This window comes from Tyto alba, unplaced genomic scaffold (assembly GCF_018691265.1).
Source record: "Tyto alba isolate M040663 unplaced genomic scaffold, T.alba_DEE_v4.0 Super-Scaffold_200000100656, whole genome shotgun sequence".
Classification (NCBI taxonomy): Eukaryota; Metazoa; Chordata; class Aves; order Strigiformes; family Tytonidae; genus Tyto; species Tyto alba.
The window spans coordinates 620-15,754 of record NW_024881285.1 but is presented as its reverse complement, the minus strand read 5'-3'; the positions used below and the strand labels follow the sequence as shown (position 1 = coordinate 15,754).

The window sequence follows — 15,135 nt, the reverse complement described above, 5'->3', positions numbered from 1 at the left end:
AAGCTCATCACGGACCTCGACAGTCAAGCGGGGGACATCGGTGCTCAAGCGGTTGTCCGTGCTGTCCCCTGGCTGTGCCACCACCGCTTGGTCCGGGGGGCCGTTGCCATCCACCATGTCCATGGAGAGGTCCGGGAGCTCATTGAGGAAGGCGGAGCTGGCCAGGCTGTAGGGGAAATCAAGGACATCGGGGACGGTGTCCTTGCTGTCCCCCAGCCCCGCCACCACCCGTTGCTCCTTGGGGCAGCCGCCTGCCCCCACGTACTCGGAGAGGTCGGGGAGATCACTGAGGAAGGCAGCCAAGCCAGGGTCATCGGGGCCGGTGTCCTCGCTGTCCCCCAGCCCTGCCACCGCTGTCTGCTCCTTGGGGCAGCTGCCCTCTGCCACATAGTCCGAGAGGTCGGGCAGCTCTCGGAGGAAGGCGGCCAAGCTGGGGCTGTCGGGGCCATCGGGGACAGTGTCCTCACTGTCCTCGGTGTGGAGCCAGGCGGTGGTGTCCTCTGCCTGCTCAGGAACGGCCTCAGCGAAGGCGGCTGGCCCCTGCTCGGGCAGGTCTGTGCGCTTCCCCGGGGCTGCTGGGGTGGTCACCACTGCTGAAAAAGCAAGCAAAGACAACCCAGCCCCTGGTGATGCAAGCTCTCCTCGGCTTGGCCGCCCACCTGCGGGCCCTGCCACCCCCTAAAACTCACCCTTTGGCTGTGTGGTGGGTTCGCTGGTCGGCGGATCAAGGGCAGGGGGGTGGGGGGTGGCAGCAGGGACGCTGTCCTCAGTGGCCACCACGTCCTTGTTGGAGGCCTCTGATGGCTTCTGGGCGCTGCCGGGGAGGGTGTGGGGCACAGGGGGGCCCTGCACCCAATGCTGAGTTGTGGGGTGGCGGGGGGGACAGGGTGGGCAGGGACGTGCCACAGGCAGGAGCCTGTGGGGTACAGGGGATCCCCCTGGACCACAGCCCCTGGCCCCAGCCCCATCAGCTGGTGGGGCACCAGCGTCCCCAGCACCAGCCACTGTCCCCAGCTGTAGGCAGGGGGACAGGGAGCAGCCACAGAACTGCACCCCAGGGGGGAGCTGCACCCCAGGGGAGAGCTGTACAATGGTGGGGAGCTGCACCCCCAGGGGAAGCGGCACCCCAGGGGGGAGCTGCCCCGGGGCCCCCACGGACCCTGGCACCCCCTGCCAGACGCTGGCCTGTGGCAGCTGGGAGGTGACGGGGTGGAGCTGGGCGGGCTGGGAGGACACCGGCAGCCCTGGGACGGAGAGCAGCGTGCCGGCAGGGACCGGTGGCGGCATGGCCGGAACACTGAAGCTCTGCAACCCTGTCTGCCGGGGGGGTTGGAACGTGCCCCATGATGGCATCACCTCCTAACGACATCACACACGCAGGGGCCGGGACCGGGACCAGCTGTGAGCCCCTCCACGGGCAATGGGGTCCTGGTCCCCCCGGCCCCCTCGCTCCATGGCCGCCCTCAGCCTCTGCTCAGCCACAGCCCAGGTGACACCCACCCTGTGCCTGCATCCTGCTGGGGGCTGCTCTGGGCAAAACCAGCCCTGGGATGCCCCTGCAGCTGATGAAGATTATTTAGCCTGGATAGGGAGCTCCCCGGGGGGAGGCCCCAGATGCTCTTGTAGCAGCCCACGCAGGAGGAAGCTGAGGCCCAGGCTCGCTCATGCCAGTGAGGAGGCCACAAATCCTCTGTCACTGCCGTGCCTGCGGCCAGTTTGGAGGGGGGAAAGGTGCTGCCTGGGGCCGAGATGAGGAGAGCCCCAGGGGGGACGGGGGGCCCCGTCCTGACTCCTCACTGGCTTCACTCCTGGGCAAGTGCTTCTCCTCTGCGCCAGGACGGAGAGCACAGCGGGGGCTGGAGAGCGTCCCCAGGAGCTGCATGGGCTCGGGGGGCATCCCTGAAGTGGGGGTCTGTGAGAGCTGTTCATGTTACATTGTGAAATTTTAGTCTATGTTTTTGAACAACTGAAGACATAACAGGCACTGGTTCGAGGGTCTTTCTGAGAATGTTTTACTAGTGTAGGCTTAACTGCTGCCTGTGGCATAATAGAATTCAATAGACCGGAAAAGGAAAAAGACAGGGGTTCCCCATTCCTTGTGGAAAACCTGCGCTTCAATATTAGTTCTCAATAAGCCCTGCAGTCCATTACTAACCTGCGGCCTGGGGACTTCATTCCTGCAAGCTGCTCCCACGGGTGGCTGGGAGGGAGGAATGTGGTCACAGTGGAGAAGAAAACCACAGGACTGTGCTCTGAATCCATGTTTTCATCATCATTAAAGATTGGTTTTGGTCTGACAACAGGGAGAATAGTATTAAAATCTCACCCTTCCCAAACTAACTTGGATACTATGCCCTGTGGTTTAAGATAATACAAGTAACCAGTTTTCTCAGTTTTTATAGTCCACTTTGTCATGGTAAAAACTTTTCTTTCACTAATTTGAGCAGTTTGGTTTTTTTCTAGACAAAGTAGTGGGTTACATTTACGGCTGATGGTTCAGATTGGTGTTTTTCTCTGGGTTTTGTGGGGTGTGGTGAGTTTGGCATTTTCCAGCTCCTTGACAGGAGGGGCAGAGTTCATGTTTCAGGGCTCATATGCCTCTGCTTTATTTTGACAGACAACGATACTTTGTTCGTAGAAGCATAACCATGTGCATTTATACGCGATTAGACATTAACTGATTCATTTACAAACTACACTGAGAAGAAGTTTCCCGTAGTGATGCTTCCCTCTCAGATAAGCACAACTTTTTAAAAATTCCCTGTTAGCCAAAAACTGACAGCTTCCCCCTTCAACTTTTAAGCACTTGTGAGCATCTGACAAGGGTCCCTCTATGAGATATTCTGGAGCAATAAGCTGATCTCAAGTGGGTTTGGTTGTTTTTGTTTCTTCTCATTAACCACACGAGCACCCTTAAGCTGTCATAGGTTTGGATTTTGTTTTGAACAAATACCATTACACTAGGTTGGAAATGCCTTTTTCAGTGACACTTGGAGGATATAGTGCAGACTTTCAGGATACAGTAGAGGTTAACTATTGCTATATTTTGATGTTAGAACTTGAATATGTGTTTGATTTTTTGCGAACAGATTGATGAGTCTTCTGCATCAATTTCTCTGGCGCAGCTTATTAAGGTATATACTTGTCAAATACTTAAAAAATAACAAGTGTTTGCTTTGTATTTTTAAATCTTATACTGTGATCTGTAGCTGGATAACTGTTGTAATGTGAACAAAACTTAATTTTTAATAATTTACAGTACTTGTTTTAACTTTACAATGTGTGCCTATTTTGTTACTGTCTTGTAAAGATTAGTTCCCAGTTTGGGAAGATAGAAGGGGAGTAACTTCTCAGCCACAACGTACTGTTGCAGTACTACTCACCTTCAGAACACAAAGAAGCAGCACTTCAGAAGCTCTTTTGCTGTTTCTCATTTTTTTCCTTAATTTTGCACTGGAAACTAACAGAATTTTCACAGAATAACTTAATTTGCTGTAAGTTGTGAACAGCCAAAAGAGAAGCGTTCCTGTACCACGCACAACTGCACGGCTATTTTCTAATTTCTAGTCACTGTATAGATCCATTCGTGGAACGCTGCACAGTTTCATGTAGACAGTGGACAACACAATCTCAGTTGTTTGAATGCAGGCTGTGGAAATTGTGTAAATGTACCTAATGGTTTGTAGGAACATACCATGTGTATGTGTGGCATATTAGCAGATGTGACTTTCCGAAGCTGTTGTAACGCCATGTTTTGCTATGGAACTGCTTGCATTATTTGCTCAACGCTGTGTAACTTTGTCTGGGAAAGCACTAGTGATTGCACTGTGTGAAAAGGAGGAGTGCTAGCCAGGGAAATTACTAGTTTTTAAAGTGACAAGGATTAGAGAAGGTAGGGCCCAATGCAGAGGAGCTAGTTCTTTCTTCTGAAAATAAAGGCTGGAGTTCATTACCAAGAAAGAGAAATCTCCTCTCCCTCCCAACGCAGAATTAAATTGTGTATATTTGGGAAGACAGAAAACCAACCAAACACACACAATTAGTTTGCAAGGTAGCCACCAAAAGAAATTGGTCTCCATTAGTGCTGTCCCTAAACGTACCCTTGGTTCTGTAAACTCATGTGAAGTTTTACTCTAAAATGTGAAACGCTGTCAAAGTGGTGTACGCATTGAAGCTTTCGAGAAAATTTAAGTGTTTCAGAAAAATGCAGGAACATGGCATAAAGCAGCTCAAAGCTGTTACTTATTCTAACCTCTTCAGTGCAGACTGGTTTAGCATGGAGGCAACGTGTTGCAAAAAAGTTTTCTGCATTATTATTACTATGTATGAAATGCTTTATTTGAATTTTGGTCTATGCCTAGTAATGTTTAGTCATTTTGGGACGTGTTTTGTAAACAGCTTGGGTTCAAACAAATTAGTCGAGTATCTGTAAAGTTTTCTGTAAATGTTAATGAAAATTATTTCATGGATGTCAACCTGGATTATGTTACGGTTGAGAAAAACCTGTGTCTATGAAACGGCCATTTAACAAACTGTTGAAACTAGCTGGTTACTTTTGTGAATGAATGCATATAAAAAGAGACACACGAGTGGTTGATCTGAGTGACAGGTGCTTGAAGGTCCAAATCATTTACAGTCGCTCCCTTAGGCCCTGCTTGTGTCTGCACTAGTGTGTAATAAAAACATTTGAACAAACACTACTGAAAAAAAAATCAGCTGGCTTCAACAATGTGACGATCTCGTTCTGTGTAAGGTTTCTGTTACAATTTGCATGTTAAAAAGACACAGTCACCTGGAGAAAAACTGCAGGTTGTGCTGACTGTAGTTAAATCCCTTCATATGAAGAAGTTAGTAGGCAGGGGACGTGCCATTTGGGCTGCCAACAGCACATGACGGTCAAATTTCTACCAAAAAGGATCTTTTCCTGAGGCGTTATAAGAAGCTTGATTCCTTTTAAAGCTTCTGTATCTGAAGCCAAATTTCAGCAAGCAACATCTTCCCCAACTCTTAAGTTGTGTGTCCTTTTAATGCTGGAAAATGTAAATAATGATACTTGCATAGAACTCTCTCAACTAAATGTACAGTGAAGACCTTCCCCTTCAAATAGTCTGGAGCTTGAGAATCCAGTTTAAAACTACTGGACAATAATTTTTTTTCTACACATAACTTCAATCCACTTGGAAGAAAATTGGACTGGTTACGTAAGACTTTATGTAAGGTACAAACAGAGCCTAAGGTTTTGAGTGCCCAAGAATGCTCTTTTCAAGTAGGCTAAGAGGCACATAAACACCACGTCATGGCATAAGGACTCCCCAGAACACCTTCAGGAGAACTATATTTTATATAAGCAGCTGTTTTCATGCAACCTCAGCTAGGGTGGTGCTGCTCTTTACAGCATTAGGTGAGTGGTGTTGTCTTCAGCTGTGCGGGCTTAGATGTATTTCTAATGTGTGTGTCAAATAACTGCCTGTTAAACAGACTGCCAATCTGTCTGAAGCCAACGCTTCCGAAGAAGAGAAGATAAAAGCTATGATGATACAGTCTTGCCGGCAGTATGATCCAATCAAGTAAGTGTTGACAATGTCAAATCTGTTCTCTAAAGGCTATGGAAAAATTGTAGAGATGTTTGTTTGGACAAGAGTGACACATGCATACCTTTTTTTTTTTTTTCCCCAAAAAATTTTAGTTACATGAAGAAATCCTTGGGTCTACCTCCACCATCATTTACTTGTTTTCGTTGCGGAAATCCTGGCCACTATATAAAGAACTGCCCAACAAATGGGGTAAGATTGTGGGGGACTTCTGGTGTTACTTTGTTTTTAATTGTTTTACCTCGGCAGTTATGTGACAAATACATGAATATTCATCTTGAGAACTGTTCCTCTTGGGGTGAAATACAGAGGTTATATGGCAGTGGTGCAAAGCCCTTCAAATTTCAAGGGAAAGATGGAATTTTCAACATGAAATTTTCTTTTTTTCTAGGTCATAGACATTACATGTGCCCACAGATCTTCCTCTGTGAACTTGAATGCATATCTTTATATATTTCAATATTGCTGAAATTTTTCTGTTAGAAAGTTCAAAACACTGCTCAAGCCTTTGGAGCATCCTGGCTATATTCATCAAGCAACCCTTAGGCTAAGTTAAAGGGGAGGATTAGAGGCTTTTGCTGCTCAAAATAATCAGTGAAATGTCATTGTAAGTGTGGGTCTTAAGATGAGATATGTCCGTATTTCTTTTCTTATCAGGACAAAAAATTTGAGTCTGTTCCCAGAATTAAAAAGAGCACAGGAATTCCAAGGAGTTTCATGATGGAGGTGAAAGATCCCAATACAAAGGGTGCTGTGCTGACCAAGACAGGAAAATATGCAATACCACCTATTAATGCGTAAGTATGGAATTACTGGGACTGACCAAAAAGTGAACGAGAGAAGCCGTGCGTAAATGCCTGAGTGACAGTGCAACCAAACTGGCCATCGTCTGTAATTACGGGGGAGGAAGCACTGTCATTGGATCTTAACCTTGAAATCTGTGATACTTTCTAATATTAAAAGAGGGAGCTCCTGCTGTTTGTGTCCCTGGAAATTGGTTAAGCTGCTGGTATGCTCAGAATCTGTATTTCTACAAAGCATTTCAGTAGTGTTTACAGTGGAGTCGTTCCCTTTGAAAGCTCCTTTTACTTCTGGTTTATGTTTCAAAAGCTTTTTGAAAAATTTACCATAGAGCTGTTGGACTGAGATGTCCTTCCCCTCTGGCTTTTACCAAAGCCCACGTGTGAAACAGACTGACAATTTCCTGTTGCTATAAATGAAGAGAATACTACTGTGTGCTGACAAGAGTGGCTGTTTTAAAATGCACTTGGAAGCACTTCTGATTTTCTGTCATGGATCTCCTTTCGTAGAAGCTGTGACACGGACTTCCATTTATAAAACATAATTACTCAGAGACTAACTTTACCCCGAGCCTGCAATTTACATTCACCCTCTGGCAAAGGAGAGGTGGGATTCATGTCACCTGATTTCTAGCTGTCAAAAATGATTTTTCCAGTCTGAGCTAATTTCTTAGATGATCCAACAAATGGGAAAGTTCTGCAGAAGGAAGGTTGTTCCCCCCCTCCCTCTTCCAGTGTTGTGACTCTAGAAGAGTAGTTTAAACTAAATGCCTGTGGTTGTGAAGGCTAATGTGGAGTGAGAATTCCATCGATCATCCTCCTTTCATAAAAGCCAAAGCTTGGAAAAGTTTTCCTTTATCCATCTTTAACTTTTTTCTTTTTCCTTCCCCACCCACCCTCCAGGGAAGCTTATGCTAGAGGAAAGAAGGAGAAGCCTCCCTTCTTACCAGAGGAGCCATCCTCTTCCTCCTCAGACGGTGATCCTCTTCCAGAGGAGATGTTATGTCTCATTTGTAGAGATATCTTGACTGACGCCGCTGTTATTCCCTGCTGTGGAAACAGTTATTGTGATGAATGTAAGTGTTCCTCCCATGTTTGTTAGCTCAAAGCACCACATCTGATCTTCTGAAAGCAAAAACAGGAGATAACAAAATTAACTTTGCTAACAGCTCTATTTAATACTTAACTATACCCTGATTGGGGAAGAACCCTGCTCATAGAAATGAAGAAAAAAAAAAAGCAGAAAGCTTTTTTTCCCTTTTTATGCATCTAGTTCAACCCTCTTTACTTGCAGAGGGACGGGTATGAGAGGAGTGCTTAATTGTGCAGGTGATTACAGTATTGGATATCAAATGCATTTAGCCTGTCCACAGCCTTTTCTCTCATGCAAAACTCTATGGCCAACTCGGGTGACTTCCTGTGATCTGCAACAAATGGCTAGTTAGGCATGTGATCCACATTCTGCTCCATGGGAGAGTCGGTTAAAACCTTCAGGACTTGAACATACTAATGACTGAGGTGTGTTTTACTCATTAACCCTTGAGGTTGGTGACTTCGCACTGTACTAGATAGTGGAAAAAAGACTAGTTGGAACATCAAGACACAGCCTACTCTACATCTTCAAATATTACAAGAGTGAACTGTCAAAACTGTATAGTGTTTTGCTGCGCACTATCAATTTTTTACACTACTGATCATTTATAGATTCAGGCTCTCAATTCAAGACCATATTCACCATCAATCATTTAAGTGTTTTTATAATCGATTAGAACCAACAATATTTCCTTAGTTTGCCTACGAACTATTCTGATGATTCTAATTATTCACAGGTATTAGAACAGCATTACTGGAATCTGAGGAACACACATGCCCAACATGTCACCAGACAGATGTTTCTCCTGATTCTTTAATTGCCAACAAGTGCCTACGCCAGGTAACAGGAAGATTTTTACATCAACTGTTTGTAAGAAAAGTCTGTTTGCAAAAATCTGAAAAGGAAGAAAATACTAATTTACATCTCCTTAAGCAAAGGCTGACTGAATAAAACTAGATTTATTTCTCAAATACATTATCTGTTGCTACAGAAGCATATAACTCTTTAGAGACAATCTGGCAAATTCAGGTCACATTTTTGTTTAACGTGATTGCCTCAGTTTGGTGTTAACACTGAAGTACTTTAAATACAGATACTCTGAGTTACCAGTCATTAATATCAGTGTTTAATGTGATGTGTTCATACAGCACAGAACGCTTTGGGCTGGAAGGGACCTTTAAAGATCATCCAGTCCCAACCCCTTCCCCAGCCCAGGGTGCTCCCAGCCCATCCAACCTGGCCTTGAACCCTTCCAGGGAGGGGGCAGCCACAGCTCCTCTGGGCACCCTGGGCCAGCGCCTCCCCCCCCGCACAGGGAAGAGTTTCTGCCTTATGTCTAATCTGACTATATCTGTATGTTGGCTTATTTTAGGATTGATAGTATTTATGGGAACACAGGAGTAATTTTACTCTGTGGAGGCTTTTGTCTGTATATCTCCTGGAGGTTCCTATTACCTTCTTGTAAATGTTTTTCTGCCTTCAGGCTGTGAACAACTTCAAAAATGGAACAGGCTACACAAAAAGGCTCCGTAAGCAGATTCAGCAGCAACAGCAGCAGCAGCCGCCACCACCTCCACCGCCACTCAGGGCTCCGACACCTCCTGCTGCTCTGGTGACGGCCTCTGAACTTGCTAAATCTTCCTCTGACAATCAGCACTTTGTTGGAAGAGAACATAAGTTTTCTTTCAACATATGCAATAATACTTGTATTTTGCTGGAGCTTATTTTCCAACTGTTTGCATTTATTCACCAGGGCTATCAGGTTCCTGTTCTCAAGCAGCCAACATTACCAAGTCTTCTGGGCCCCCAAGGACAATCAATACCCACAGCTGGTAAGTAACTGCAACTTTAGAATTTCTTCTAAAAAATTGTCTTCAGATAAAGTGAATGGGATTTTTTTCTTTTTCCTCTCCCCACGCCAAAAGTTCATCCAATGAGAGCGGTGGAATTCGCTCAGCAGGTGCCAGTCCAAGCTGGGAACTGTAAGTATTCTACAGAAATGAAACATATTATACATACTGTAACCTGTTAAACGAGGCGGTAACGCGTAAGTTATAAAACAGCTGCATTATCATGAAATAAGTATGCACAGATAGTTGTGGAGAATACAATTGGCTAATTAATTTTTAAATGGCTTCATTTGGCCTAACAAAGAGGGTTCTGTGCTTGCATTAAGGTTATTTAAAATAAAACTCCAGTGCGTGACTCAAAGAGGACTCTGAAAAATTAACTCTTTTTGAGGAAACCATAATTACATATCAAAATTAAATAAAATTAAAAGATCGGATGGAAAGCCAGCCTTTTGATTGCTGGCTGAATAGGACTGAAGAAATTGATTTCCCAATAGAAATCAGCCTCCAATAGATTTTTTTAGCAACCTAGTTAATATTGACAGAGCAAATTATTGGAGGAGGCTATGCTGTTATTTTATGACAATTTTGACTGTCTTCAGTTTAGTCATCTCAAATAGCCAAACTGTTTCCTCTCACCTGGAGAGAGAGGATTCTGTTTTATCCATTATTGCAATGTCAAGTTATTCCTTCCTTTTGGTATGTATTTGTTGTAGAGAGATTGTAAGGGTGCACTGTATTTATAAAATCGTAAAGATCAGTCAGAACAAAAACCAGGATCCATCTCACAGATTGTCTAAGACCTCAAACTCAGTAAGAAAGAAAATAAAAAGTCAGGGACAAGAACAGGCCAAATACATCATCACGAGGCAACAACACAGGAAACGTGTGGAAGAGGTTAGAAGTCTGAGAGCAGATGAGTTAATCCCTGTGCAGTACGGTGAAGATCAGAAGTGTGAAGTATTAAGTGTATCAAGGAGTGGCAGAGGAGCAGTGGGCACTTGGCTCGTGGGAGATGGGAGTCTCTTTTAAGCACAGGCAGACTCCATCCACAGTTGCAAAGCTGAGTATACGGAGAGAAGACTGAGGGAACTGCTGGGGGTGAGGGTGTGGAAGGAAGTATGAGGATCGAGAAGTGAGTGTAGTCTCAAATGAACAGAAAGCAGGGAGGGAAAGTGCTCAAGGTGAGAACAAGAAGTGCTTGCCACCGTGCTCCTGCTTCGTTCCTTCACTCTTTCAAATCAGAGCAGAGTGTAACAAACAGTGATACGTGTTTTGGGGTTTCTTTAGAAGTCCAGACTGAGGACGCCACACAGGGAACATAGTCCAAAGGACTCAGACCCCAACAGTACCAGCACCAACACCGGTCTTTGTGCCTGTGCCTACACCTCCCTTGCACCCTCCACCACCCCACTGCACCTCCTCTCCCACCGCGGGTACCACCACCACCACCATTTCCTCCTCATTACACACCTGCTCAGCCCCCATCTGCTGAGTGCACTGTCCCCCCTCCAGGATATCCCCCAGCTCCTGTAAACATGTCATCAGCTTGGGTGCCAACAGCAGCACCAGCGGCTCGTTCAAATCCCACCCCAACGACACGAGCACCTCCTTTACAGAATCACAGAATCACTGAGATTGGAAAAGGCCTTTAAGATCATCAAGTCCAACCGTTAGCCCAACACTGCCAAGCCCACCACTAAACCACAGTCCCCAAGCACCACATCTACACGTCTCTTAAATATCTCCAGGGATGGTGACTCCACCACTCCCTGGTCAGCCTGTTCTAATGCTCAACAACCCTTTCATTGAAGAATTTTTTCTTAATATCAATCCAAATCTCCCCTGGAGCAACTTGAGGCCATTTCCTCTTGTCCTATCCCTTGTTAGCTGGGAAAAGACACTGACACTCATCTCGCTGCAACCTCCTTTCAGGTAGTTGTAGAGGGTGATGAGGTCTCCCCTCGGCCTCCTTTCCTCCAGGCTAAACAACCCCCAGTTTCCCTCAGCCACTCCTCACAAGACTTGTTCTCTAGAGCCTTCACATCTTCATTGCCCTTCTCTGGACACGCTCCAGCACCTCGATGTCTTTCTGGCAGTGAGGGGCCCAAAGCTGAACCCAGTATAGGAGGTGCAGCCTCACCAGGGGCCGAGTGCAGGGGGACAGTCACTGCCCTGGTCCTGCTGGGATTCCTGACACCAGCCAGGCTGCTCTCGGCCTCCCTTCCCTAGGGAGGAGTTTTCCAGAGAACAACAGAGACTTAAAGTGGAGTAGGCATTTGGCTCAATGAAGTTGCGCTGGTTTTCGTGTTTATATTTTGATAGCGTATCGCACTGCAGTTACACTGCATCTGACATGAGCAAAAATGGCATCGTGTTCCTTCCAATATACTTTCTCGTTGCAGATGGCAAATGTGCAAAACTAAAACAAGACAAATGTAATTCTGAAACTTTCCCTAAGCTTTGTAGGAATTCTAAACTGCTTTTGCTTACATAGGATGTCCACCTTTTGCATTTGCATGCAGTATGCATTTTCTCATATTGGCCATGTTTTGTTTCTTGGTGTCTTTTGGTAAAAAAGGTCAAATTAGAATTGGAATAAAGGTGAAACTTCTTTTAACAGGGAAAAGAAAAAGTCCAAACTCTATGAATTTACAAATCATTCTGCAAAGGAACTGATGGAATATAAAAGATTCAGAAGGAGCATAGGCATTCATTTTCCAGGTAACTGCCTTCCCTGTCTGCTAATGGAGCAGCAGATTGGCTAGAAGAATCAGGAGGAGATTCCACTCCACCTCTCTCTCGTTAGGTGGACTGGATGATTCAAGGGATTAGCAGTGATAGGGGTTCCATACATAGGTTAGTAGCTCCAATATGGTAGAGATTACAGTTGACCGACAGCGATAATTTGGCAGCAGTTCTTCCAGAGCAGGTGTGTCTTTCGGTAAAGCTTCTCTGCAGTGACGTCCTTCACCTCCTGACAGCCGTGAGGAGGCCAGAAACTGAATAGGTGCAGCTGCTGGATTTTGTGTGTCTCCCTGCTCTGATTGTAACCATTACCACAAAGCACTTCGGAGGAGATATGGGAGAGAAATTGTCTTCATTTCCACTTCTGTTTATCCTCATATGCATACATGGAGAGATTTTAACCTGGACTGCCAGCTGGTGGCTTTCACTAGTAATTTGTTGACATTTTAAATTTTTTCTTAGGAACTGAAATGTCAGAGCTGTTTGTAGAGAAATCTTAAATTGGTAAAGGACTTTGAGAGGAGGCATGATGCTCATGAACATATGTGGAATAATGTGAAAAGGCTCTTTAAAAAATAACAAAACTTGTGAAGAAGAAACTCAGGGTAGCTGATGTTTTTTATCCCCAGAATTCACTTGGGCAGGAGTCTGAATAGCTCTCTCTTAGTACTGCTGTCAGTATCTTTCCTTGAATAATGGCCTCATGGCATATTACTAGATTCTGAGTTTAACAGCTTTTAGATATGCCTTTTCCTGAAATGCGGGCACTATCCTTGGTTAGAGCTAGAGCTACGTGCAAAAATTTGCTAGGGCATCTGTCTAGAAGTCCTGTATGTAAGATTGCAGCACAAGTACTTTGCATCCTGTACAAGGTCCCAAATAAATAAGTAGGGAAGTTAAACAGACTAAGCTGGCACTGTAAAATGGAGCTTTACTGTCTTCAGGTTAAATCGTGTTTTCTTGATATTTGATACTGTGCTGTAGCCATTAAAACTTGCTCTTTCTGCATCTTACTGCAACAAAAATGATTTGCACCGCAGGTGGTTGCGGAGTAGTGAAAATGTACACATAGCAGTAGAAGCCAGTAACACCCCCTTAAATCAGTCAATAGCTCTGGTAGTTCACGTGATAGAAGTAAGTGGAAATAGATGTACCCTTCCTGTATATTTTCACACTAACAAAGCAGCAGTTCTGTCTTGTAAGTGGAAACCTTTGCGTGTTGCCAAATTCTTCCGTGTGCAGTAGCATTATTCAGCATCTGAAAGAAGCTTTGACATGAGCCTATGGAGAGGGAAAAAAGCCAAACCAAATTTGGGAGGGGAAAAAATTGGGGAGAGTTACTCTTTTGAGTTAATTTCATTTATTTTTACTGTGTTGTGTCTTTCTTAAGGTCCAAGTTTCCCTGCAGTGCTTCATCTTACAGTAGAAGTTTGTATAGCTACTCCGAGGCAAGATCGGGTTCTTCCCGCACTCGCTCCTACTCTCGATCATTTCGTCGTTCCCGTTCTCGTTCCTACTCGCGATCGCCACCCTACCCAGGAAGAGGCAAAGGGAGGAGGCACAACCATCGTTCTAGGTCAAGGCCACGTGGTTATGATCAAGGTTCAAGGTCAAGATCACCCACATCCAGAAGGTCCCATTCACGGTCAAGGTCTCCAGGTATTTAAAGGCCAGCCTCCCCCTAAACTTAGAAGGAGAGAGGGAGCATTTTAACAGATATACAGAGCTCCACCATATGATATGAAAGCTTCTTATGGCAGATCTGTTGGCTTTAGCAATCCATTTGACAAAGGACTGACGCAGAGAATGGGAAACGAACTATAGCGAAAAATTTTACAAGGGCTGTGCTGTTGGCGCTCAACCTTGACCTCCAGTAAACAGAGAGGACTTTTCTCCAGCTAGGTTTGGTCCACCTGGGATGAGATGGGAGGCCTCACCAAATGCTCGGGAATGTAGGGAGAATTATTCTGGTGGACAGAGCTACCAAAGTCATAATAGAGCTGGAAATTACGCTGAAAAACCTTCTGGAAGAGAGAGCGATGGCATCAAAGACCCTACAAAATCCAAAGAGAAGGTGGTGGAAAAGCCACTGGAAGATGACGAAGGAAAGAAACATAAAAATTACCAGAAGAGAGGACAGTGGGAGGAGAATTAAGGATTTCCCAGTCCTGAGTGGTATGGGAGGTGGGAGACAACCAAGGGAACCAGTTACAGCAGCAGATGTTAAAACGAACTCTCTGTTCCCAAGCAGATATGATGCCACCCCTGTGAGAGATAAGTTATAGAAGCAGATGCTGTTGCTTTCAGACCAACCTCTGAAAAGGAGAAAAAAGAGAAGAATAAGCCAAAAGAGAAGAATAAGCCAAACCCAAAAATTGAAGCGACAGAGGAGAAAGTAGAAGTGGCCGTTCCTCCCAAGAAAGACAATATAGTAACTCCAGCTCCAGTTCCCAAGAGCAGGTGGACACCGATCATGAAAAATCTCCTTGACAGGAACCTCCTGTGAAAAAAGTGGAGGAGTAGACAACTTTAATTCCTTTATGTTCTTAATTCATCTTCATATGATCTCTTGTCAGGCATTTTTGAACTTGTGCATGCTCTTTATTTTGAAGAGAAGCACACAGCATCATTTCTCTTTTCTCGGTATTTAGCTACAGCTGCCAACCTTTCCAGAGCAGAGTTATGCTGTAAAACTTTTTTTTTTTTTTTGTGAGGAGAGCAAGAGCAATCTCAGGAAAAGATCTGCCCTGTAACAGTCACTTTAAGAAGAAATGGTAATATCTGCAAACGTGACTTTCAAGTAACTCAGCTGGGCTAATAGATGTTCACATAAGCTTACTGCCCTCAGACCAAAATCTTAATTGGAACGGATAATTAAATGGGCAGCTTGCTCTCTAGATTTCTTATTTGTGAATTCATAAGCACTGATTATGTATTCATGTAGTGGTTTGGGTAGTCCAACGTGTTTGTTAATTCTGACTTGGGGAATTGCTCTAATTAGATAGCACTTGGTCAGTGCTGTTTTGGTTCTAGTTTGATTTGAGTTTATAATG

General features: G+C 44.9%; 1 pseudogene; it reads left to right on the top strand.

Moving 5' to 3' along the window:
- The first annotated feature begins 3,065 nt into the window (after positions 1–3,065).
- Positions 3,066–14,738, top strand: LOC122152412 (annotated as a pseudogene).
- The last annotated feature ends 397 nt before the right edge of the window (positions 14,739–15,135 follow it).